General features: G+C 41.5%; 1 long non-coding RNA gene across 1 annotated transcript; it reads right to left on the bottom strand.

The window, feature by feature from the left end:
• Positions 1 to 5,208: 5,208 nt before the first annotated feature.
• On the bottom strand, positions 5,209 to 26,426 carry LOC311526709. The gene is made up of 3 exons (XR_014713111.1): positions 26,294 to 26,426; positions 7,467 to 7,566; positions 5,209 to 5,944 (listed from the first exon to the last, which is right to left on the bottom strand). It is a non-coding gene; the product is annotated as an uncharacterized lncRNA (long non-coding RNA).
• Positions 26,427 to 26,756: the final 330 nt, after the last annotated feature.

The raw sequence follows: 26,756 nt of genomic DNA, 5'->3' as shown, positions 1-26,756 counted from the left end.
GACAAATTTCATCTTTGTTCCTGTTTGGAAATTGTTCACAAGCCCATTATTAAATATATTAGAGAATTTTGCATCAAAATTATTCACAAATAATGTGCACGAACAATTCTTGGTCTGCAAATCCTTTGAGAGCAGTTTATTGCAAATATTTGCAAACTGTGTTCATGAGTTACAAAAGCCACCTTTTCAAAACAGCACCCTAAGATTTATATATGGAACCAATATAATACAAATCTAAATTGTATATTTATTTGTAATATTCTAAATAATCACTTCTCTCTTCATATCTGTGCTAAAGTTTGAAATTTCAAAGAAAGTGAACACAAAGGATCATGAACATAGCTGAATTGAAATTTGGTTTTTAATTTGAATGAATATTCATAGAAAATTGTTTCCACTATGTGCTCAGTTTTGTTTAGTATAATCCCACAGGTGAAATAATAATATACATTATGCATGGAAAATTGTTTTATGACATTTTTAGGGATTCCAAAATGTATTATTTATGATTTTCCACTCCCTTGGAAGGTTCTACCAATGTACTAATGGTAACTAAGACTTTCAGGTGATGCGGTTTGAAAATCTGCACCAAAAAACAACTTTATAACTCTCTAAAAGATTCCTAAAACAGCTTTCTGTGGAACATATGGCACATATAGGGAATATGTAGTATAAAGTCATTATTGGCACTTGTTTGGGATGAACTGCATAACTCCCACTCATGAGTAGTATGGTCATCCCAAATTCATTACAGTAAATCTCTAGATTGCACCCCATCATCACACACACACACACTCATACGTGAGAGACAGAGAGTGAGTGCACATATGAAAGTCCGGTGACGTCTAGGGTTTTTTTATCAGCATAACTGAGATGGTTGCATCACTCAAATAGTAGAATCATGAGGAAATTACACTGGTCATCCCAGTTTATGGTGTACAGGTATGTATATGCATGAAAATATGAAATATATGAGAGAAGAAAGAAGGCCCTGACCAGAAGTATATAGTTTTATACTGGATTATTTACAAAAACAGTAAAATAAAATAAGAAACAGACAAAGGGTCTACTCCTAAAAGGTGCCGAGCAGCTTCACTTTCCATCAAAATCAATAGGTATTGTGGATGCTTACTCCCACTGAAGACCAGCATCAAAATCAGAGACTCAATAATCTTTACCTAAAACAGAGGATACAAGTTCAAGTCATCAAGTCCAATTCAATTCAAGTCAGCTCTTAGCTGCCAAGATAAGAAGCATCTTAGAGATGCTGTAGATGGACAGAAGTTTCTCTGGGTACACCAGGCTATTTATGGACCCTATCCTGAAATCTTTCTTTCCATGAATAGTTCCATTGGTGCAAAGGCTTTGATTCTCCAAGTCCTCATGAAACATACAGCAAGCAGCCAAAAAAGAAGTCAGGGGTGCTAGTCCTGGTTTATTTCAGTGTAACAGAGAACGGAAACTGGCCAAAAATCTGATAAGAAGTAGAGCAGTGTTACGAAAATGACAAAGTTTAAAAGATCATTAAATAATTGTACCCCTTCATTCCCACCCCGTGGGTGGGGGGGGAGTGACCACCAAATATTAAATTGCAGGTAATATTTCATTTAATAATAAAGAGCTTTACAAATATGTCCACAAACACACAGAATATAATGGAAAAACTTGGTTCACTAAAATTGGTAGTGGGGAATTGGAGACGGGGGATAAGAAAGTGACAGATTTCTTAAACAGTTGCTGTCCTTCTGTCATTACAGGAAGGGAAGGGTCGCCTAAGTCAGGGATAGTTCATGGTATGTGGAGGTTGATAGTCGGCTGGTAATACATTTACCATCCATCTAATTTTCCCAGAAGAGTCCTGACCTTAGCTGACACTTCCCCGCATTCCAAGAGGATGGCAAATGATCCTGAATTGCTACTGCATGGCCTAGCCATTTCAGTTTTGTTTACCGTTGTACCTGCATAACATTTTGTTCTGGGATGGGTTCCCTGTAGCAAAACTAGAAAATCACTCATTGCCAAATGCCCACAAAGTGAAGGAATTAAACAGGGACTGTCATTCTGGATAGCATTATTTAAAGACTGCAGATTCTGGGGCAGACAAAGGTCCAGGGCCAGGTAACCTCCATCAGTTTAAAAGAAATGAAGCTGGAAAGGATCAAAATCAGTTGCTAATTGTAGACATTCTCTAGTGAGATGTAAGATTCCGGAGGACTGTAAACTGGCAAATCAAACCCAATAGGTTTGTAAAAGGGAGAGAAAAGGCACTGTGTTATACTAAACAACACAGCCCACTTAGATTAACAGCATTTGGGGGTGAATGTGGAATTTAGCAAGGCAGCATGTTGGAAAAAAAACAACAGCATGCAATTTGATTCAAGCCAGCTTATGTCAATTTATTTGGACCAAAATCTTGCTTAAGTTGCAGCTCTGCTCTGAAAAATGATTCTGTAACATAGCATTATTGCATAATGCTTTGGCACCATGTAATATTTTGTTTGCTTCTGTGGCAGCAGCTCCATGCTTTAAGAAATAGCCCAATCAGTGAGAGAGAGACTAAAGTAGAGAGATTCAAGCCAAGGCAAAGCTTTTACTGGTGATAGGCTCAGCAAAGCACTTAAAAGCAACTACAGCATCAATGGCAAAAGTCATTTTCCACACAGTTTAAGTGGCTATGCATTCAGCTACACAGAGCCACTTACACCACCTGCAACAGTACTGGAGTCTGGTGAAACCCAATAATGTTACATGGTGTTCCACATTTATTGTCTCTTATTGATTTCCATATCAAATGCACTAAGCCTCCTTTTGCTAGCCTTGGAAACAACCTGGGATCTGAGAATCAACGTGGGCTCTTTCCTTCTGATGTATCACAACTAGTAATGAAGGTTTGTAGGGCAAATCACAACAGCAGTTATATCTGTGCATCTTTAAGGTATGCCCTCAGTGACACCTGTGCAATCTCAGGGCTGTGCATGTGTGACTGACTGGAACTTAGCAAACAATTCTGTTGAAAGAAGAAAAGGAGGACTTGTGGCACCTTAGAGACTAACCAATTTATTAGAGCATAAGCTTTCGTGAGCTACAGCTCACTTCCTCAGATGCATATCGTGGAAACTGCAGCAGGCTTTTGAAGATTCACAAAACAGAATAGAATACAGATTTCTTTCTCTAACCCAGGCTCTAAGGTGTTAAATGGGATTAATGAAGAATGAACACCTCTTTGTCACTAATATCAAGAAGTAGTTACATACAAAAAGCAGATCCATTGGGTGGAGGCATCTTTTATCTTAACGATGTTTCAGAGTAGAACCACAACTTAACCAACTGGTTGAAAATTCTCAGTTAGTGACTAGTATGAAGACAAGTACTATGTATGTTTTATAGGCAGAGGTTTTCAGAGAACTGAGGTTTTCAAACCTGACAATGTGAATTTAGCCAGACGTTCCCACTCAAGCCAATGGAAGTTGTGGGGACAAATCCACCTATGCAGCTTGGAAAATACCAACTATACATTTCCTCAAAATTATCTGAGTGGTGACCTTGAGGTTTACTATCTAAACTCACCCTACAAAAGGAAACATTAACTTCTCACAAAAGAAACTTATTTCAAAAATTGGAACTATAAATTGTAAACTCTTAAAAGAAAGAGCCAAACCTTTGCCCTAAAAACTCAAACCAAAATTGTGGTGGTGGTGGTTTGTGTGGTTTTGTTGTTGGTGGGATGTTTGGTTTGGTCTGCAAAGATTTGCAAAGATCTGCAAAGATTTGCTTAATCTTTTTTACTTCATTTTTGTGTGCCTCTGGACTTTCTGGTTCTTGCGAAAACAACCAAGATACTTCAAGAGAGGCTTTTTTCCATTATATTTCTGGCCAATACAGAGGGAGAAATTTCCCGATCTGACAAGGATTTAAAAAAAAATTAAAAGTATCAGACTGTTTGGGTGCTTATCCAGCTAAAGCTCTTACACCAGGTATGACTGCCTGTGATAGACCACACTGATAATCTCACACTCTTGCAGGGCAGACTGCAAGAAGTAGGGCAGACAATACCCTAAGCTAGTGGTTTACTCTATAATTAGATTCACCAGACCAGTAACAAAAGAGCTTCTGCAGTACCACGCTGGTTAACAAGAAGCCAAACACAGTTCCCTTTAGGCATTCCAGCCCTTAGCTCCCATCCAGGCAAGCCAATCTAATATAGTGAGAGGTTATTGAAAACCCATTTAATCATATGAGAGATTCTTTCTATCCCCAGGTCAATATGAATCTCAGACCTTTCCCAAATATCACAATGTCAGCCAATCCTTAGTAAACTAACTAAAGATTCAATAATAAAAGAAAAGAAGAGAGTTATAAATGGTTAATAGATCATATACATACAAATGATTGCAAAGTCCTTATATCAGGTTTGTAGCAGTGGTGAAATAGACTGCTGGCTTTAAAAGTATCTCTGGCAATTTCCAAAAGATTGGAAGGTGCTCAGTCCATAGTTCAAGGTGCTCCTTTTAGTTGTTAATCCACAATCCAGAGAATAAGAGCAGGAAAGAGGCACCATGGAGGTGTCTCGAGTGTCTTTTTATATCCTCTGTCATGTTCTTAGGAATGTACTGTTCCAAACAAAGCCCTGCCTATGGAAAGTTACTGACCAAGATCACATGAGCATATCACATGCCCCTACATGTTTTGCTGAATCACAGGGGATTGGCCATTGGCTCCCCGCTGTCTGAGGCATCCGCAGTGAGACCTACTGGGCAGCATGAGAGCGGAGTGTCCTTGATGGTCCATCAACACATAGCTGTCTAGTCCAGATGTAAATTCTGTCTGCGGGGTGTCACCCAGGAATACAACACATGTTTAAGATACAAATCCATAGCCAATATTCATAACTTCACATATAAAGATGATACATGCATATAAACAGGATAATCATACTTAACAAATCGTAACTTTTCCATTGACACCTTACACGATATACGTTGTACAAGATTTGTTGCAATTGTTTAACAGTCATAGAAACAATTATACAAATGGTCATCTTTCTTATACACAGCATCACACCAAGCTCATTGTTAAACATACAGATGGAAAAATAACCAGTAATTTCTCTGAGGAGGTTTCTTGCCTATAAAATGTAAATTATTTCAAGAGAAAAACAAATGGTACATTTCAAAAAGTTTGCACATGATACAGCAAGACATGAGTAATAACATAGCCATATCTCAAAGAAGTCAATCACTATGACCTTTGTATGGAAAATCCCAGTTCATGCAAACAAATATCTTCCCGCAATGCATTACAACTACAGCTAGTAGGAAAATAGTTCTCCTGTCCCACAAAAATTTTCAAGATTTCAAAAAATTTTCTGTTGCACTTTGGAAACAAACCTTCTGAAGTTTCCTCCCCACACACAAAACACCCACAGATGGGGGGCCTCCAAATAGCCTTGTATTAGGAAATCCCCTGCAATGTGCAAGACCCAGGTTTGAATCCCCACTCCAGTTGATTTGGATAAAGATCTTGAATATAGGCCTCCCAAGACCCAGGTGAGTGCCCCCAAGCTTTTCTGGTATCTGTCTGTCTGCCTCTCTCCCTCTGTGACTAGATATTCCATCCTGTACCTCAGAAACCCCGCTTGAAAACTTTGTTGAACCTGCTACATTCCTGCACCAAGTTTTGGTTTCTACAAACTGGCATTTTCCAACAAAAAGCATTCTATCAAACAATTCCCAACCAGCTCTAATTAAAACTAACTCATTTATTAAACCAAATAGTTTAATATAAGTGATATTTCTAATCTTTCATGAATGGGGTAAAATATGCTATATTTTCTCTCTCAAGTAACTATCATATAATGGTCTTTTCAAGTAGAGCTGTCATTGTGGTTTCCTGGATTTCCTCAGCCTCTTTGGAATGCTTGTAAATTCCCATGGCTGATAGTAAGCTAAGAAAGGAAATAAAAAATAGTAAATACCACTTCAGTGGTGTAAGCCCTTTTCTTCTTGGTTTTTTTTTTTTTTTTTTTGGCTGGCGATGTACATTAGGAGATCATCATCAGCTTTTGCACTAACTTCAAAACAGTTCCAGCTGGGAAACCATTCATGTGTCCATTTTGCACCCTCAATTATACTCTTACGCCAACTCAATCTTCACTGAAATAGATGCATTTTGTTAGACTAATTGTTGGAGATATTAAAAGGATCTGAACGGAGAGTTTATTTTACAGAAGTACTTGAACAAGTCAGTCTAGTAAATGGATACAGTAATGGGGGAGGGTAGAGGAAATCACTCTTTAGTGTCTTATTACCTGCTACAACTATAGAGTGGAATGCCTGAAAGAGAATAGAAGGTAAATCCATTGTACTATTTCTATGTGCAGTAACTGGATATTTAATATCTGCCATTTATTTTTATTCATGGATATTTTATTAAAATTATTAATTGAAAAATACTTCAAAAAGGAAAACGAGATACATATAAAAAACATACATAGATACTTCAGAATAGAATGATTAGACATCCAAATATCAGACCCTTATTCTGACCACAGTTACATTGGGTTTTTCATTCACACAATATACTGAAGACAGTAGAATTGCTTCTGATTTATACTGCTGTAAATGAGATCAGAACAGAGTCTGTGTGTTTGGATATTATTGTCCTGGAGAGAACAGAATATATGACAATCCTGATTATTAGAAGCCCAGTTCTCCTCCCCTTATACACACTGAGTTGTACATTATTCCACAAATGGTCCCAATACTTATGAAGTAAAGTACTACTTAATGTGAACAAGAATGGCAGAATCAGACCCTACTTGTATAGGGCAAACAGATGATCCCAGGTTTTATCATGCTTCCAAGAGAATATTTGTTATGAAGAAATTCTGAATAATCTACTGCCCCTGAAGAAATGATGACTTTGAAATGACCCAGTAACAGGACTCAAAGCTTGCAAAGGGATTTGATAAAATGTAAGCATTTAAACTGCTCACAGCAGTTTAATGAGGGGTTCAAAAATCAGGAGTCACATTCAAAAATAATGAAAAAAATAAGTATATACAGGACAAAACTATTTCACTCAAGGTCAGAGTAATAAACTTACGGAATTAATTGCCAAATAAGATCATGGAAACAAGTACTGTAGTATAAGTGGGAGACATCTTGGCACTTTTATGGAGAGAGAAGGGATTAAAGGATACGGTGACAGAGCAGAGAACTGGGGCTAAGATAAACTTAAAGGGGGACAGGATTTTTAGGTCAAGTGGTTTCTTCCTTTCCAGCCATTCCTTTTATGTCCTTATTCCCATGTCAGCTTGAATAAACAATTACTGGAGCTTAGATGAGCAATGGACCGCTTCCATACTGTAACGGGGCTGAAGAGGTGCTATCTTTTCCTTCACTCCACTATGAAAGTAATGGCTAACAAACAGGAATAGTCTTATTGCTCTTTATAGAATACTGTACCTTTGACCTGCTCTGATTGATTTCAGGTATAAGAGTATCTCACATCACCTCCTTCCTGTAACCTTATCCTCTTCAGTCCCATTTACTTGCCATCATTCAGCTATCAGGGAGGCACAAATAAACAATGAAAGACAGAGCACAATGTTACAAACCACAATAGCTGTCCTAAATTACACTTCACCAGTGACACCGGTGTTAAAGATGACATTATATATATATATATAAACTCCACATTCTTTTCAATGTTGTATGTGATAAATCCATGATAACATCAGGAAAGTACTGGGTTGTGTGTATGTATACACACACACAACCCAGTACTCTCCCGATGTTATCATGGATTTATCACATACAACACTGAAAAGAATGTGGAGTTATCAAATTTTCCTTCAAGTTGAAAAAGACTTCACTTCAGACAATCATGCCCTGTTCTGTCATTACAAACTGTTTGCTGTCAAATAGGGTGCACAAGATGTCAATGGATTTAAATTAGCAGCTACAGATCGGTATAAAATAGATGTTTAAAGGAAGTAAATATTAAAGCAAGTTTGTAACCGAAATTCCTGATATTTGCTAAAGAAAGTGTCTTCTGGAACACATTCACTCTTCAATATTTTTATATACTTTCCTTTGCTCCTGCGCATAAATTGGAAGAGTCTATACAGGTACCTTCCCAACTGGCATTGTACTGTCCTATCCTCAGGATATGCTAGAAATCCAAATTTTCCATTACAATGGCTTGCTGCATTGTTGGATTATGTACATTATTGTTGCTGTGGTGTTCTAATCTCTCGGTCTGACACAATCAAAAAGATCTGGAAGTGCTAAGAAGGGAATGTGTCCCAGAACTAGGCTTATCAAGACCCACAAAAAGATATAGTTAGGTTCCCCCAAAAGTCACACTTACTATATTATATATTAGTACATTGACAGAAGTATCTTGACCCTGACTTTTCTGACAAAGGTTAAACAGAACCAAACCTTTTTGAAGACTCAGATCAACTTGGTATATCGCCACCTCGCCCAATCTGTTCCCAAAGACCCTTCTTGCATTTGCTGATATCCTGCAAAGTCCACATCTGTGTCTTAGCAGACCTGACATTCTCTCTTGGGCTGACTGCTGTCTCAAATTTTGCATACTCTTGGCCTTCCCCCAGGGTCAGAGGCACGTAATACATTTTGCATCTATCGAATACTAGGGAAGTTCAAAAGCACACAAATTATGAAGTTGATAACCAAGATGGAAGATGTGCCAAGCTTCTTCAAACAATGCAGAAGAACAGAGGCTAGGGTGACCAGATATCCCAATTTTTTTGGGGACAGTACTGATTTGGGGGGCTTTTTCTTATATAGGCACCTATAACCCCCCATTCACTGTCCTGATTTTTTACACTTGCTATCTGGTCACCCTAACAGAGGCAGTTGGTCCAGATCAGGGCCTCTTCCAAAGTGGGAAACCAGCAGGGTTTGTAATCAGGTCAGGAAGTCTGGCTAGGGAAAAGGAAAGGAAAACTGCAGGAATTATTTGGATTTTCAGGGATTATACAGACCAAATCTCTGAACCTTTTGAGCATCACCCATCACTATAACTTGTTCTTATCCTAAAAACAAAAAAGATTAGAGAAACAAGTCTCCTGTGCTTCTACTTCCAGAAACCAGAGCTGGATTAGGGTGTGTCACTAATGAACATTTATTCAACACTCTTTTGAGAGTTGATTCTGGAACATAAGAATTTCCCAAACCCCTTCAGTTTTCAGTTACCACTTACAACTGATACCATAATCTTGGTATATTACCTCCTCCATTAAAAACAGAAACAAAAGAAAAACATATATTCAATTCTTTTCCATCTCTTACTTTCTTAAAAACACAGTGGAGTCACCCACCGCTACATCATGTCTGAAATTGTCCCTTATTTCAACCAAATTACACTTCCTTCCACCAGATCTGAATTTGACTCCCGATTTCTTATGGTATCACACACAAACATCATATTGATACAGTATACCAAACCTCTCTAAAACTTCTGAATGTAGCGTGCATTATACATGTCTTATCAAGAACATTTATTATATTTTTCAAATAATAAGATATATAAAAAACCTTCTCCCCCCCAAAAAAACCTAACAGAATACAGTGGGGATGATAAAAAGCCAATTATCACAAGATGTAGACTATACACCGAGTACTGTGGTCCTGATTCAGCAAACACAAAGATGTAACTTTGTCTCAGCGAGACTACTCATGTCAGCACTTAAGCACGTGTGTGTTTTCAAGATCAAGGCCTATGCCAGTAACTTAGTTATTCTTTCAAATATAATTTCCTCTGACTCCTTCCACACAGTATCTCTATGTTCAGATAATTTGTATCATTAAAAAGAGTTGAAGCCCAATAGTCAATAATGAGTCATTTGGATTTAGAATTCTAACTGGTTGCGTTATTTGTATGTCAATGAAATTACACACAAAGGCTAATCAGTTTTCTTATGCTTCCCTTAGCAGCAGGCAAATGAGATGTTGCTACAATCTCGCTGAAAGGTAAAAATGGTAGGACAGTAATGTTGATGGATCTGAGTTGATGCAATTGATATAAGAGTAAAAACAATTACTGGCGGTTTCCTGACAACTTGCCATGACAGAGAAATCTCAGAAAGACCTCCAGTTTCCTGGTTCAACGGTTCCTTTCAGTTAAATGGGAAAAAAAAATCTTAGAAGGCTTTTCATGTGACCAGAAATAAGGATTCTATAAAGACTAAGTGTTAATTAATTCAGGCAGGTGAGGGAACTCAGCTGGGACAAGTCCAGAAATTCTGTTCTGACAAGGTACATCTCTACATATTTGAAGGTAATTTGGGTTTAGTTGTGATAGCAAAGGACAGGGACCAGGAGGGCTATGGGCTCACTTCTCAGTTAACCCACACACTCATTGTGTGACTTTGGGCAGGTCATTTGACCCTATAACATCCCACCAGCCCAGCTGTAAATTGTGGGGTAAAACTGGACCTCCCTCATAACTAGTTGCATTTTCTTATTTATATTTTTTCCCTGAAGATTTCAGACCACTCTTCTCTTAGCTCCTGATTATGTAAGAATATATTTCAAAAGCAGTAATGATTCTGCAGTGGCTAGTTAAACACTACTGTGGGGTTGTTACTTTGTTTGTTTGTTTCTTTGGGGTTGGGGTTTTTTGGTTGGTGCTTATTTTTTTGTTGGTTTTTTTTTTTTTTGGTATCTGCAAGTTTAGTCCTTTAACAATGGCTGCTGATGGATGCTGCCCCTGTTATAACTCCTGTCATCCCTGCTGCATTTGAGTGAGATAGCAGGCAGAATAAAAACAAAGTGAATGAGAAGAGAGATTATGGATACTGTACAGTAGTGATGGGCGACTAGGCTGATGTATGGAAAATTTTCATATTCTAAATGTGGGGGGTTTAAATTAACAGATTTTAATTTGACCCCCACAACTGAATATCATCCAGCTCCCACATGCCAGACAGAACCTTCCCGAATCCAGAAATCCCACTCAATATTTCTTTCATCTAAAGACGGTTTATGGAGAAAACATGCCAACAGGAGTAGGCCAGTTGACAACCCCTGAGGAGTCTAAGAGAAAGGACCAGTCAACTGCTGCCCCAAAGACTTCTGTAGCGATGAGGGGCTCAGCGCCTTCAAGTCTTCCCCTAGAAGACGCTCCTTAAGTAGATGTGGGCGGATGGGAAACCTGGGCCTTTTGAAGGGTTGGGATTCAAGAGGTGAAATCTAGAAACATGTGCAGAGATGTGAACACACTCCACACCTCTTCTTCACTCCCTTCCGTAAAGGCTTAAGGGCGTGGAATAACCACAAGGATAGAGGTACATGATGTGGCTCTTAAGTCCCCAGGAAAAGAGAGCCCCAAGAAGAGAGAAACTTTGCTCTGCCTCTCTTTTAAGGAGGACAAGCAGTGGGGCTACAACAGAGTTTTTTATTCCACATCCCTCTGTCTTACCTTCCCTACCCTTCAGGACTTGGGAGCAAGGAAGCAATCCGCACCTATCCAGATCCAAGGAACATGAAAGGAGTGGGCTCTGCATTCTCATTTTCCCATAATGTTAAGAGGTAAGTGGGATCAGGCACTGGAAGAGAAGCTGATCCTCTCATCCAGCTGAATTCAATTTGCACAGGTCCTGCTACTCTCTCCTGAAGACAGCTGATCTTAGGCTTCAGAACTGCTAACCAACAAATAGATCATATATAGATTGAATTATACATGGGCCAGATTTGCCTTGCTGAATACAATTGATATTCATGTTATTCAGCCTATTTATGATTGGTTCATTCATCTGTAATACTGTTGCATACACTCTAGCAGTGATGTTTAAAGGAGTGGCTCCATAAATCACCAAAAGGAGTGAAAGTAATAGTTAAAATAGTTTAAGCAATTTCCTGGAAGAAAGAACTAGCCTCATGAGGCCTCCATTATGTAGGTAAGAAGTGACTATCTGTAGCAGGATGGTCACCCCGCTCTGGTTAGGAAGGGGTTAAAAGCAGCCAGGGGAGGCTGGTTGGGTAAACAGCCACAGGTGCGGCCACACCCAATTAGGGTCCAGCTGACCCTGATAAAAGGGCAGGATGAGTGCATGAGAGAAGACTCTTGCTCCAGCTGAGAAGCAGAAAGGGCCAGGCTGCCTGGGAGAGCAAGCAGGGTACCTGAGGCAGAGTTGAGGAGCTCTGACCTGGTGAGTCCCCAGGCTGAGGCCTTGCTAAAGGCCAGGGGAGATACTAGGACTGCAGAGAGGCAGCTGGGGCTAGAAAGGCAGCAGGTCCAACCCTTTTGCTGATGATGAGTGGCTACTTCAGATTGCAGTTTGCCCCCAAGGGAAGGGGCTAGAGGAGGACTGGCAGTGGATCACTGAGGCCAGGTGGGTTTAGGGGATTGGGGTTCCCCAGGGAAGGAAGACCCAGAGTGTGGGGGCACTGCTGTGGGGCAGCACCCTGAGGAAAGGGGCACCGGGGGCTGGGAGGGACAGGGGGCCAGAAGTGCTACAAGTGGTGGGGACCAGGAAGCAGGCACCAGTAGGAAGACACTGGCCAGCAGGAGGCACTCTGAGGCTGGAACTGAGCTAATTCCCGGACAACCAGCAGGAGGCACCATGGTGATGAGTGCCTGCCGCACTACACTATCACATATGTGGAAAAGGTTTTTTAAACGTTTAAGGATCACCCCTTTTATTCACTTTTACATTTTACTCTCCCCCACCCCCAGGGCCGGCTCTACCGTTTTTGCTGCCCCAAGCAGCATGCCAAATTGCCGCCACCTCGAGCGGCTGAAGAGATAGAAGCTGCCACCTATTTGCCACCGCGGGCAGCTGAAGAGAGAGGCTGCCGCTGGACTGCCGCCCCTTGCAGATTGCTGCCCCATGCACCTGCTTGGAACACTGGTGTCTGGAGCTGGCCCGTCCCACCCCTATTTCTTTATCTTCAAATTCACCCTTTTTTGCCTTCCTTCCTGTTTTTCAGTTCTCCTGCCCTACCTTAAAAGATGTATGTTCCTATCACCAGACTGTCACACTAAACTGGCTTTTCTGAAGGCACTGCCTTTAGACAATTCAGTGCAGTGAAACCACCAAAATGGCATGGGGAGGTTCAACTTAAGCCAGTGCTGAAAACATACTTCAAGTCTGAACTCTGTCCTGCTTCTCTAATGATGTATTCTATTACTGATGGAACTGATCATTCCTACAAATCACAGTGACATTGAGGGGAGGAAGGAACCTTTAAGGGCAATCCTTGCCACTGACTGGTCTTTAAAGAGGACATTTACATTTCATACTAGTGCCTTCCCTCTGCCAAGAGGTATTTCCAGGTTCCAAGCCATTGCACTAACCTGCTTCTGTTCAGATGCAAGGGATCTCTCTCAACTTTAACTATATCCCAGAAAAGCAGTGACTTGCAGTATTAAGTGCAGAACTAATGGGTAATGATCTCTCCCTTTTGCTTTGACTCCACCTGAAAGTGCAAACCCTGTTGAATATCTTCCCATTATGAAATCTTTGATGTATACTTCCCACACTTGAAACGAGTTCTTAATTTGTTTTGTTCAGACAACCATGAAGTCCCACAATCCCCAGGTCCTCTCTTTCTTTGCTTTTCAAATGTCTTTTTTTTCTTTTTATATGCCCAAGAATCTTCAGTGCAATCAAGAAGAATGAGGCATAGAAGACCAATGTGGTACCGCTGGTGCAGAGGCGAGAGTGCCTGTAAAAGGCAATGGTATTTGTTATACCATGATGCAGGATTTCCAGCTAAACCCATGCCTTAATTAAATAATCCAAACAACTTGAGAAGGTATGAGTAAAGGCTGCCAACTGTCAATCTATAAACATTGCATATTGGTTGAGGGCTGCAGGAATCTCCAGATGACTATTCGCTTTTAGGCTACGTGCATTTGGTTAAGGATTGTGCTATCATGAATGCAGATTTTGAGTGGATTAATTTCAAGTTTCCTTTGAGTTTTTGTGAGGAAATGTGTATGTGATCAGCAGCAGCTGAAGAGGAGCACTAGGATGGTGAATCTACTGTCTCTTGCCCCCATCCTAATTGCATACCTGGCCAAAAATATTTACAGAGAAGTAATTTCTTTAGCCACACTGGTTATTGGGGTGCTGAGATACATTGAGGCCTTCTGTGCCCTTACATGGTCTGTCTTACACACACACACACACACACAGGAGATTGTGTAGGCTAGTAGAAATAGGCTAAGATTCCTGTACTTGAGTCTGTACACAGAGTCCTAAGAGAGTCATTTCAGACACAGAGATGTAGATTCCTTAAACAAACAGTATATATTGCAATATATTCTGCCAAGGGCTAACCTAATGCTTCAGTGATTTTTTCCAGGCACTCAGCAATATGGTGTAATTCTTTAATCCAGCAGCCTTTCATGTGACATTTATATATATAAATGTTTACAGTAAATAGTAACCTTTCCCTTTCTTCATTAGGTTTCATGTATACCCATAAAACTCTAATGCTCAGTGCAATTATCAAGACCCCTTACATTTTTAAATTGTATTAATCAAAGTCTTCAAGATCAAATAAGCAGTCCCAGAAGCTATGGAGATATTTCAAACAGAGAATAACTGAGAATTCCTTGGATTCAGATTGCCACTTTTAATGTGGATTTATACAAAGAATCTTTATTGGCAAGTAGCATGGCCATAAGGGTGCTGCTCCACTTGCACCTGTGCAATACGGCAGGCTCCAAGACCCTTGGGCACCCTTTATATCCTCCCAGTGACTGGGGTGCGGGACACAGGGAAGGCAATTTAGGAGAGGGATCAGACAAAAAAGCATGTACATGCACAGTCCTGCTACATCCCAGGCACCAATGATCTCCGGTAAGGCCTGTCTGAACATTGGCAGGAAGTCTGTGGGTAGGGCTCGCTAAGCAATAGAATTCCATTTTCATAAAACCCTTCCAAAGAAACAAAGCTTTCATTTGTTTTGAAATTTTTCATCTAAACCAATCAAAACATGAAATGAAAAATGATTTTGTTTTGTTAGTTTCTCAGGCCCTTCCCCCAAATAGCTCTGAGGTTTTTATGGGGATTTTGACACTTTTTTTCTTCTAATTTTTGCAGTGGAAAGACACACAAGTGAGTCAACGGGGAAAAAAACCTAAAAACACAAAAACCTCAATGATTTCTTCCCCCCCCCCCCATATAAAACAAATTTTTGTTTTGATTGTGGGGGAAGAGGGACTGAAGAAAGAAGGGAAAAAAGTGACCATGTAAACATTTTACAGAATTCCTGGCCAAAAAGACATTGTTCCCCTTAAAGTGTGGACAATTTTCTTTTGACCAGCTCTACCCCCAGACCTGCAATGCAGCCTCCTCCTTGTGTGTCAGTAACTGGCATGAATGGCCACAGATGAGCACCACCTCCCCTATAAAACAAGAGTGAGGGCAGAGGAAGACAAAGCCTCAAGCTTTTAATACCACCTTGGACAAGGCTACACTCCCACCCCCAGCAACAGTGACACCCTCCACAGGCACATGCTGACTCCCCCTGTAAGAGTGACACCAGTTTAAAAAATACGGCATGGGTTATTAACAAAGTACATGCAGCACTGGTCTGGACTGATCAAACACTATCCCTGCTACTTGCTGAACATCAGAATCCCTGAGCTTTGGGGAACACAGCAAGCTGATTGACTGACTTCAGCCTGAAATAACTTGTGTGATGTGTAACAGAAAGCGGAAGATTGCTATGATCCATCACAAGCATGAGCAGCTATACGCATATGCAAATAAGGGCAGCCACTGGACTTGATCCTCCCTCCACATCAGTGCAAGTAAGTCTCAAGCTCTTCTCATGCTTGCTCCCTAACACCCAAGTGCACAGAAAACCAAAAAGGAGGGCAGGGGGCAGCCTATGGGTGGAGAAGATGCTTGGTAGGTTTATCACAACCCCCATCTTAAGCCTTTCTGAGGCCTTTCCCCTGCTACTAGGCAGAAGTAATCTAGCAGCCATAAAGCAGAGCTCCTGTTATTGTAAGACTATCCTGCTTCTCTTCACATATACAGAATATACCTTGAGTAATTAGTGTGATGCCATTGTGCACTCACAATAATAGCTCACATGTGGCCTACGAGTGACTATGCAAATGAAATCCTGTAACATTAATGTTGGAGTGACTACACTTGCATCTCTCTGTGCCTGCTGAGTGTGAACTAGAGGTTTTCGGGAGCTTAAATGGATTCAGAGTGAGCTGAACATGTGAGCAGTTAATAATAACTGTTGATTCTTCTGTGTGATAAACCCAGCTCCTGGGGGCTTATAAAACCTTACAGGCATTAGAACGTGCTTTATTGCACGTAGATATAAGAATCTTGGCAAGGACACCACAATTTTATCACCTACCCTTTCTGAAGAAGCCCTGTATACAATGGGCAGAATGGACCTCATTTTAACATCTCATGCAAAGATCAGAGTGTAGTGAGAAAAGAAGCAGTCCTGCTTTGCCATTGCCATATCTTATTTGATTTAGGAAAGGAGATTTAGATCTTGCTACTGAAATTTTGTAACAGGTTTATGTATTTGTACAATCATTGTAAACCCCATTTGCTCCTATTCCAAATATGCACCTGACAGGCTGACAACACAATCACAATACACTTTGAGATAAGGATGAGCCTGCAGTCAGATAAATGAATTGGTTCCAAGAACTTCCAAGGCTTTCAGCAGTTCACATCTCTGGTTTCCAGCATTTTAATGTTTCCTTAAGCAACTAGCTTGATAAAAAACACATCTCTTGATGGGGGGAAATATAGTTCCATGTATCTAAGAACCCTTATGTTATCCCCCTTCAGAATACAGACAGGTATTGCTGGGTTGTAGGCCAGTACAAGACAGACATGAATGTTCCCCTTAACCCAGCTGATAGGCTGTAGTTCCATGGGTAGGTAAAAAAGCTTTGCAGAAGGAACAAGAGTCTCTGCAGCCCAGGTGTAGACTAGTGCTGAGGGATTTTCCAAAGGAGATTCTTGCGTGTTCAACAGGGAACCTATTGCTCTCCCTTTTAGTGGCCAAGACAAATGAAAGGATTTTCAGAGCTGAGGGTGGGTTTCACTTGATGTTTCTTAAAAATGCGTATGTCTTGAGACTCTCTCTAGCTGCAAACCCAGCCATCGGGATTCTCAGAAGGCAGTTGTCATAGAATCATTGAATCGTGGGACTGGAAGGGACCTTGAGAATTCATCTAGTCCTGTCCCTTCCACTCATGGCAGGACTAAGTATTATCTAGACCATCCCTGACAGGTATTTGTCTAACCTGCTTGTCATATGGGATTGCAGTACCCAGCCACTGCTCTGCTCACTTGTTGCTAAATACCACTGCTACCATGGGTCCCCAGCACTCAGCAGAAAACTGTGTTGGGTCTATGAGGCACACACTTGTTGACAGGAAGAACTCATGGAGATAAGAAACCAACAAGACAGCACAAAAGGAAATGCTGAGAAGAGTGTGGGAAAACCTGCCTCTTGGTTTAAATTTGCCTGTTTAGATTGGCTGATGGAGACATATTGCAGGAAAGGACTATACTCTATCCAGGGGGCTACTGCAGCATCCTTTCACCCCAAACTGATGCATTTCTCATATAAACACAAGACCTCATCAAGAAGTATCCTTTGCCAGCAGCACCTCTGTACACTGAACATAACTCTGACTCTGAACACTCAGTCATCCACAAGATGGGGAACGTAGGTGAGGCTGCCTGTGAAATGGCCAGGAAATGAAGACCCTGCCCTGATATTTCAGGGACACAGACAGAAACAACAACAAACAGCCATGCCACCATCAGAGGATTATACTCAGTATTACGTGGGCCACCGGAAATCAACCATGTACATGTTTCAAGAATAGTGCCAGAATGCATCATGGAAGGACAAAGCCCTGGCTGGGATGTTGGTCCTGCTTTGAGCGGGGGATTGGACTAGATGACCTCCTGAGGTCTCTTCCAACCCTCATATTCTATGATTTAAGCAGAGCAGCTTCAGCAGCAGTGAAAGAAAGCAAGCTCTAGCCAATGGCTTCATTTGTGCCCGTTGGTTTGGTTGTGTCAGTGTCACAACTAAAGTCAGAAGCATAGAGGTGAATGACTGGGGATTTTGAGTGCTGCTGGAAATCCTTGTCAAGCCAGCCAGCCTCCCCCAGAACCCACGTGCAGCCTCCAAAGAGTCCTCGGCGAACTTAGCTGAAATAACTGATCTAAACTGCCCTGAGTGGCCAACCCTGTTCATGACATAAACCCCATCCAACCAAGCCAGTGTTGAACATTCTGGCACAAATCCAAGGTGGCACAATCCACCCAGTGACTGATTTTTTGGATAGGCAGGAAATTGTGTGGTTTTTTTCCTCCTTAGGGAAATATAGAGTTAATTTATTATCTAATCCATTCATTTAGTACTGGATTCTGAGCCCCTTACTCCAGTTGAGTAGTACCTTACTTCATGGGAAGTCCCATTGAAGCCAGTGGGAGGACCACTGGCAGAGTAAGGTACTAGTGCTGCAGTGGCAGAATCATGCAATTAATCACTCTCTTCCCGCTCTAGTTAGCGCAAATGCATCTAAAAATGCTGTCTAACTCCCTCCACTAGCATGGAGGATATATTTCCAGAGCTGGTTGGAGAATGGAAATCCTATTATATGGAGGATTTTTTCTGCTTGCATTCTAATTTGGGATGAAACCTGAAGATTTCAAAATTTTCCACAGAATAAAGATTTGAAGGGAAAAGTTATTTGAAAGGAAAAATGGAAACATTTAGTTCCAGAAATATCAAAATAGATATTGTCCGAACACTTGTTCCCTTTTGTCCTCTGAAATGAAATTTTGGTGAAATTGATTTCACAAAGTGTTTCCACAAAAAACTGGTCTGTCACAGTTCTTACAACCATCCTAATTTTTTTTTTTTTGAATTGCTAACATGCCATATCAGGATTCAAACCCACAGCCAGTAACCTATCGGGAATCACTTCATTTTGGTGCCGTTAGTCCTGACTAGAATCAGGCCCCTTCACAAATCCCCTCATCGATAGGTTGTTAGTTCTGAACAGGAGGGATGGGGAGGAGCAGAAGTGAGCAGGCTGTGATCACAGCCCATAAGCTACTCTCACATGTGGCTATGGCTACACTACAGCCGGGATCGACGCTCTGGGATCGATTCACCAGCGGTCGATTTATCAGTTTGAGTGAAGACCCACAAAATAGACAGCAGATCACTCTCCAGTCAACCCCTGTACTCTACCCCTGAGGAGAAGAGTAAAATAAGTCAACGGGAGAGTTTCTCCCGTCCACTCCCCCGCAGGGTAGATCCCGCGGTAACTTGACCTAAGGTACGTCGACTCCAGCTACATTACTCACGTAGCTGGAGATGCACAGTGTAGGTTGACTTACCGTGGTAGTGTAGACATATAGAAGGGACTCTACAGATACACAGGTTTGTGTGTTTGTACTAGAGACAACTTCTAGTGCAGACTTTCCACATGTTGACATATTAACTACCTTATAATAAAGTTGCATAAAAATAAAAGCACTCAGAATTAAGATGCAGACTGAGATATGTCTTAATTCTGTAATTAGTGTTTTATTTGGCCTAAACCTGCTCCCACTGGTATCAGGGGTGGGGAGGGCGGGGGCTCCCACTGACCAGTAGGAGCTGGCTGGGGCTATAATGAAATCTTAGCTTGTCAGACTTGCAGGAAAAAAGTAACTCCAGATAACATGGCAATGGGCATCTTACAAATACATGTAATAAATAAGTAATTAACAAACAAATAACCTATCACATATGCATAACTAACACTCACATATAATAGAATTTTAGCTCCAGCTTAGTAAGAACTACTGGTGCTGTACAAACAGAAGCAGTTTCTCCACTGACCAGAGGGAGAGGAGACTGATTTTCAATCTCCATATTTGGAATTACATTTAGAAGATGACAAGCAATGAATTCAGAATATCCACATTACCATATCCTCTGCGTTCTTACTATTTTGGGGCTGATTATAGTCCTATGGAAGTCAATGGCAAAACTCCCCTTAATCTGAACGGGATCAGGATCAGGCCCTTTATTTATGTGCATGTATAATTCTTCCACAAGGCAGTCAAGCATTTGCAGTATAATTTTGAACTTGGGGAGGGAGTTACCTGATAAATCAAACATTTCCTTTAGATGGTGTCCTATTTTCCCTACAGGAAGCACTAGCCTATATAAGTCACTCAAGAAGCTAACATCAAAGGCCTTTTTATCACTTAGTTTAGGGTAATAGACTGCACTTGAACTCTACTCAATAAAGTGAAACTTCTTAAGCAAAGAGTTGAAGCTGAATTTGTTATTTCTGGCAAACTGCCCAAGAGGAAATGGATCGAGGGCAGAAGTTTGTTTGTTAGATAGCAATGAAATATGGACACTTTTTTTTAAAATAGGTGACAAAGCAGGGTGAACAGCTGAAGTTTCTGAAACTACTGGTTATCCTGAGGAAATGCTTTTGCTTGCTCTAATAATTATTAACTCTGCCTTTTAAGATATTTAGCAGTTGACCGATAATGGAAAACAGAATACATGAAGAGTCAATATGAAGGGGTTTTGAGCAATTATTCTGTACTTGAGGCTGACTCTAGCTGATAGAAGGAAGAGGATATTATTCTTTAGAGAATGCATCACAAACTGATTTTTCTATGTCAAATTTTGCTTTGCAGCCAGATTACTGCTGATCAAGGTCAAAGATGGTACCTGGCTAAGAACATGTAGGGCTATTTGTTAATGAGGTTAAAAACAGGATATTTAGGGCCTGGCAATGATGAACAAATAGGGAAAGGAAGCATAAAAGACACCCGTTTGAACAGACACACACTGGGGCAGTCATGATCCCGGTCCTGAGCGCAAAGATTAGGGAGTGTTGGCACTGCTATCAGTGCTAGACATACCAAGGAGATAGAGCCATGGCCCCACCCTTTCTGCAAAAGCTGATGCAGCGAGAGAATACATGACACACCTCCAAGATGAAGGGGTAAGATGCAAATTCTCAGTATGCAACCTCCTAACCCCAAAATGCATTCTTACTTACCTGTGTGCCACCAAGGCAGACTACCTGGGAGGGACTCCTCTGTATAGCATCTCTCCAGAGACTATACTTCCACGAAAGCTGAGCCCCATCAAGATGTCAAAGAGACCAAAAAGCCCATAGTTGAAGGAGCATCTGCTGAAAATCTACCAAAAGTATACACTGAACAACTACTCGCCTACACTTCTGTCCACGGGGAGGATTTTTAAAAAAGAGACTACTGCATCTAATAATCCAGTTGTGAAATTAACAGGCAAAAACATCATATGAATTATGTTTACCCAGTGATTTCCCAGGAGAAGTTCAATTAACAGGTCAATGTTCTGACACTTCCTAACCATGAAAGGTGGTGCTAAAATAAAGCTGCAGTTTGAAGCCTTACACATTTTGGACTATGGAGATTTACCAAATGGCAGCAAAATTCTTCAAGAAAATTGTTTGCCACTTGTGACAAACTCTGAGGCTCGGATCTAACTAAACTGACCTGCATAAAGACAAGAGCATTCAAAACATGAGACAAGACAGTAGATACTACATTTTCAAAACAGTGCCCAAAGAATTGATTTCTCCAAGCATTTCTTTAAAATCTGTTCCCACTTTGCTATTCCTGGAGTTTAGTTTAAAGAACTGGTTGAGTGTATAGATTTCCTAGTAAATCGAAGTAAAAGAGAAGCATTAATGTACACATTTGCTATTGTTCCATATATTGTGTGGAATTTATAATGTGAAGATAAACTACATATAGTCAGGGCCCTCAATACCTTTTTTTGGTAAAGTGTTTTGTGTGGAAACAGCACACTGTCCCATTAAGAATCTTGGAAGGAAGGACACTACTCAGATCCAGAGTTGGGAAGCAGGAACTGAGAGATGGGTTAAGATAAAGACACAGGCTGTATTCAGTCTTAGTGAAAGCAGCTTCGCTGAACTCAAGGGAGTTAATCACGTTTATCTAATGGCTGTATTTGTCCCATAGAATCTATGTGTTAGAGGAAAATTTGTTTCTGCACCACATTCTACCCTAGGCTGCAAGAGGAGAGATCCAGTCTAGTGGATTTTCCTTAGCTCTTGCCCAGCTTTTAGAGAGATTAATCTGAAATACCAATAAATAAAGTAAACAGGCAACAGAGCAGATTTAATAAGGCAGTGACTAAAGGGTTTTTATATCAGGGGGAAAAAAAAAGAAGTGTAAAAGTACCCTTAAGAGAAGGCAGGAAAGTTTGAAATTGTAGCTTGGCTTTCTACACAAGAAATACAGAATAAATCATCGGTTGTTAATATACTGCATCGGGATTCTCCCCCCAGTAGCCATTATGATCAATTCTACAGTAACTCCAAATGTAAACATGGAGGGCCTGTGCTGGTGGAAAATGTTTGAATGTACCCCCAGAGCTGAGAAGTGATTAATATTTTTACCTGCTATTTAAAATAGTTTTTAGCCAAGCATGCTGCAACTCTTCCAGCTGCAAATCACCACAGCACTCGCATCTGAAGCTCAGGGAAAAAATCCTCCAGAGACAGAGAGTCAGTGAATGAACATGGTTTTGGGTTCCCTGGCAGAGAAAGTACTCTGCATTCAAAAACAGATACATTTCTTGCAGGGGGAGTGGGGGAGATCAGCCTGACTCCTTCCTTTCCCCTCGGTAATGGAAAATGTCAGGCCCCTCTCACCCTTAGCTCCTTAGGGAGTAATAAGGATGTGAAGATTCCATATTAGTAGTGAATATCTTGTACCAAACAGTGACCATCCGTGTCCTACAGCTAACAAACAGATATGGATATTGATAAGCATCGACCAGAGTGGGGGTGGGGGCCAGGCACGGGAAATGGGACAGAGGAAGCAGGAGAGACTTGGTACTGGAGTTGAATTGCCACAGTTGGAGAGAGAAGCAGGGGACTCAGGCACTAAGGCCATAATGAAGAAAGGCTACCAGGTCAACAGGATGAGCAAGGAGACTTGGGCACTGGAGACAGAATGGGAGGTTACTAGACAACAGTAGAGAAAGGGGAACCTGAACCCCCTGACTTATCAGAAGAAAGCTACACTGCACTCACGTCCACCTTACAGATGGTGCTCCTTGTGGATGTTAGGGCCAGTCCACAACATTTTGGCACCTGATGCCCCCATACTCCCTCTCTTGGGCCAAAACTTTGAAAGGTCTCAATTCTGCTTTCTTCCTCTTCTACTCCTCTCATGGTACTGCTCTGCTACCTACCCCAATAAAGGAACTAACAACTTAAAATGCCTTGTTCAAAAATTTTAACACTTAACTTTCAAATGCCTGAACAGCAAATGTAACTTTTCTTGTCTGCATAGTAAACACTGGCATTTTTATCTGTTTGAATAATCAAAGTGGTGCTTTCTGTGCCTTCTTGGTTGCAAAGATTTGAACTGCTTCCTGAAGGTCCACATTCTGGGCCAGCTCATGCTCTACTGAGATGGTTGCAAGGCCGACCAGCCTCTCCTGTGTCATTATGGAGCGTAGATGTGTTTTTATTAACTTCAGCTTGGAGAAGCTGCGTTCTCCACTGGCAACTGTTACAGGAAGCGTTAGAAGTATGCACAGAGCAACAAAAGCATTTGGAAAGAGGGTGGTCATCTTATTTGTGCACATATATTCCAGAACAGCCTTTGGAGTTGACCCTGCTGAAATGTATCTTGAAAGGGCTTTCAGTTCATCACCTAAATCACTCCCATCAATATTGCGCATGTCATCATGTGTCAACACTGTCTCTAGTGCCCTGGACTGCTGGTGTAGGTCTTCTTCAGGTATGGTGAGGAGTTTTGGAATACCATACAACATCCCAAATATACTGCTGTGTTCCTTGAGCTGCATGAACCGTTCTTCAACTGACTGTACTGCACAATCTAGCACCTGGTTAAAGAATTAAACTTTGAATTTTTGTTTGGGGTCTTGTATGGGATTATCCCGTGCCTCAAAATCAAAATGTCTTCTTCGGTGATTCTTGTATTCTTGAATGGGTGGGAAAATAGCTTCAGTGTGAAGTTCCTCTGCCAACTTCTGTGCACTCTTCAGAACGTTTTGAAATCCCTCATCTGACCGGTAAGACTGTAGGTATGACTTTGCTTTGTCTAGTTGTTCCATTGCTCCAGATATATCAAGGTCAACACCTTGGAGTCTCTTGCTTACAACATTTATTTCAAACAGTATGTCATGCCACAACACTAAGCCACACAGAAATTTGAAGTTATGTATGTTTCTGGTGATTCCATTTCCCTCTTCTACTGTTCTCCCACGAACAGTTCCTGTCATAGCATTATCCTCCATAATGGCAACTATGGCATCATCTATCTTCCCAATTTGGTGTTTGATAGGCTTTATGGCCTCCACTTGACTTTCCCATCATGTGGCACTCAGTGGTTTCAGTGTCAGAGAGGATGTTCCCAGATACTGCTTCAAAATTTGCCGATGAGTTGATGCAGAGAAAAATACATAGATGCTTTGAATTACATTAAAAAATTCAGCAGCCTCACTAGAAGCTGATGCTGCATCACTGACGACCAAGTTCAATGAATGAGAACTGCATGGGAAAAAAAAAGCTTGAGGTTTTAACTCTCGGATCCATGTCTGCAATCCTCTGTTCTTTCCTCTCACGTTGGCACCATTATCGTAGCCCTGACCTCTCATGTCAGCTATCGCAATTCCCGTATCTTCCAGCTTTTTAAGAAGCACATTTGTCATACCAGCTCCTGTAGTATCATCAATGTCAATAAAGTCTAGAAAATGCTCTCTGACATTTCAGGGACATTTTCACTAGGTTCTGTTGTTACAAAACACACCATTAAAGTCATTTGTTCCGTATGGCTGATGTCAGGTGCAGTCCAGAATAACAGAGTAATATCTTGCTGACTTCAGACCTGCCACAATCTCCTGTTTGACTTTTGTTGCGAGTAACTGAATGATCTCATTTTGAATGGTTTTTCCAAGGTATCGGTGTGTGTACTTTTCTTGGGTGGTGACTCTTCTTAGATACTCCTGGAGTACAGCATCAAACTCGGCCATCAGCTCCACAATTTTAAGGAAGTTTCCATTGTTTGGCACATACAGCTGATCTGAAGTGCCACGCAGAGCTAGGTTTTGGGTAGCAAGCATTCTCACAATGGCAATGAGCCTTTCAGAACATTTTGCCAGGAAAGAGACTCTGATGCAATCTTGTCTTGATGCTGATCATCTATGGTGGCCTTTAACCTTAGTCTCATCTCCAGCTCTTTCCACCTATGGAATGCTCTCTGGTGATTTGCTGCCTTCTCATGGCATGCCAGATTTCTAGCCAGATTTTTCCAGACCTTTGTTCCTGTAGAACCCAATGTGGCTGGAACATTAGACTGGAAGAGTTTGCAACAAAAACAGTATGCAGCATTCTGGGTTTTTGAGTACATAAGCCATGACCTCTCCACTTTGTCACCATTGGGGATTTCACGCCAGTAATGTGTTGGATGGAAACTTCTATTTTCATTGTCTTTGGGGAACATGAAGATTTTCACTTGCTGTGGCCCATGCAGTACAAGGAAGTCCCTCAGGCTACTGCTCAAGTGGGTCCACAGTCCTGGATCATCTCGACTTAAGGAACTAAAGTCAGCAGCAGCTGTTTCTTGTGCCTCCACTACACTCTTCTCTGATCTACACTTTTCTTCAGGAATGTGCATGGTTACATCCATTTAAGATGGAGATCTGGATGCTGCAGTAGCTGCCAGGTCATCTGCACTCTGACTAACAGGAAGATCAGGCATGTCCTCACCACTCATCCTCACTGGGGCTGGAAAGCTCACCGTGAACATTTGTGTCTATGTATCTCAGGAGAGCTCCTTCCTGCTCAGATAGAAAAGCTTCCTTTGCTTGCTTTCTTTTTCCAAATGCTGCCCCAGAGGGGCATTTTCTTCTTTCACTCATGACTGCTGTTCTGTGCCCGCTACAGAGGCTCTCAACACTCAATTGAAGGGGGAAAATAAGCAGGCTGGTAGCAGGGCCTGAGTGAGGGAAGATATCAGTGTCTTAAGGGCCTAACTGGCTCCTGCTACTTCAGTTGACTGCTTGTTCTCCTCACGTGGGTTCAGGGAAGCAGCAGGAAACAGGAAGCTCCCTGAGAAGCTGGTGCTAATCAGTCCAGGCTCCTGGGGGTGCTAGAGAGGTACATAAGAGGCTCCTCCTCCTCCTCCCCTCTCTCCCTGCAGCTCCTGCTGCTTTCTGTTATTCCCTCTTACCTTTTTTCCTGTTATGTCTCTTATACCCTTCTTCCTCCAGCACAGCACTCCACCATCTCTGTACATCTAGAGCAGAGAGAATACATATGCAGCAGCTGCAGACACAATTTTCTACACTCTGGGTCCCTGTGGCACCCCCCTGCCCCCACCACACAGTCTGGCACCTGAGGCGGCTGCCTCAGTTCGCCTCATGGTAAGGCCAGCCCCAGTGGATATTGTGGCAGATCAGGGACCTAGTCTGCAGGAGGCAGAACACGCCCCCGAAGCTATCTTCTTCCCATTTCCACATTGCATTTTACTGAATGTTTCCTGCATCAAACACCAAGACTAAATACCAGATGGACAGTCAAACTAAGCTCAGAATTGTGTGCTACTGTGACAGGCTTTGCATTGCTCTCGCAATCAAGGAACATTTGGGAAAAGGGGGAAAGAAATATCACAAGAGATGGCTATGCTTACTCTC

This window comes from Lepidochelys olivacea (genome assembly GCF_965140295.1).
Source record: "Lepidochelys olivacea isolate rLepOli2 genome assembly, chromosome: 9".
Taxonomy (NCBI): domain Eukaryota; kingdom Metazoa; phylum Chordata; order Testudines; family Cheloniidae; genus Lepidochelys; species Lepidochelys olivacea.
The sequence above is the reverse complement of the archived record's forward strand: the minus strand, read 5'-3'. Positions and strand labels throughout refer to the sequence as shown.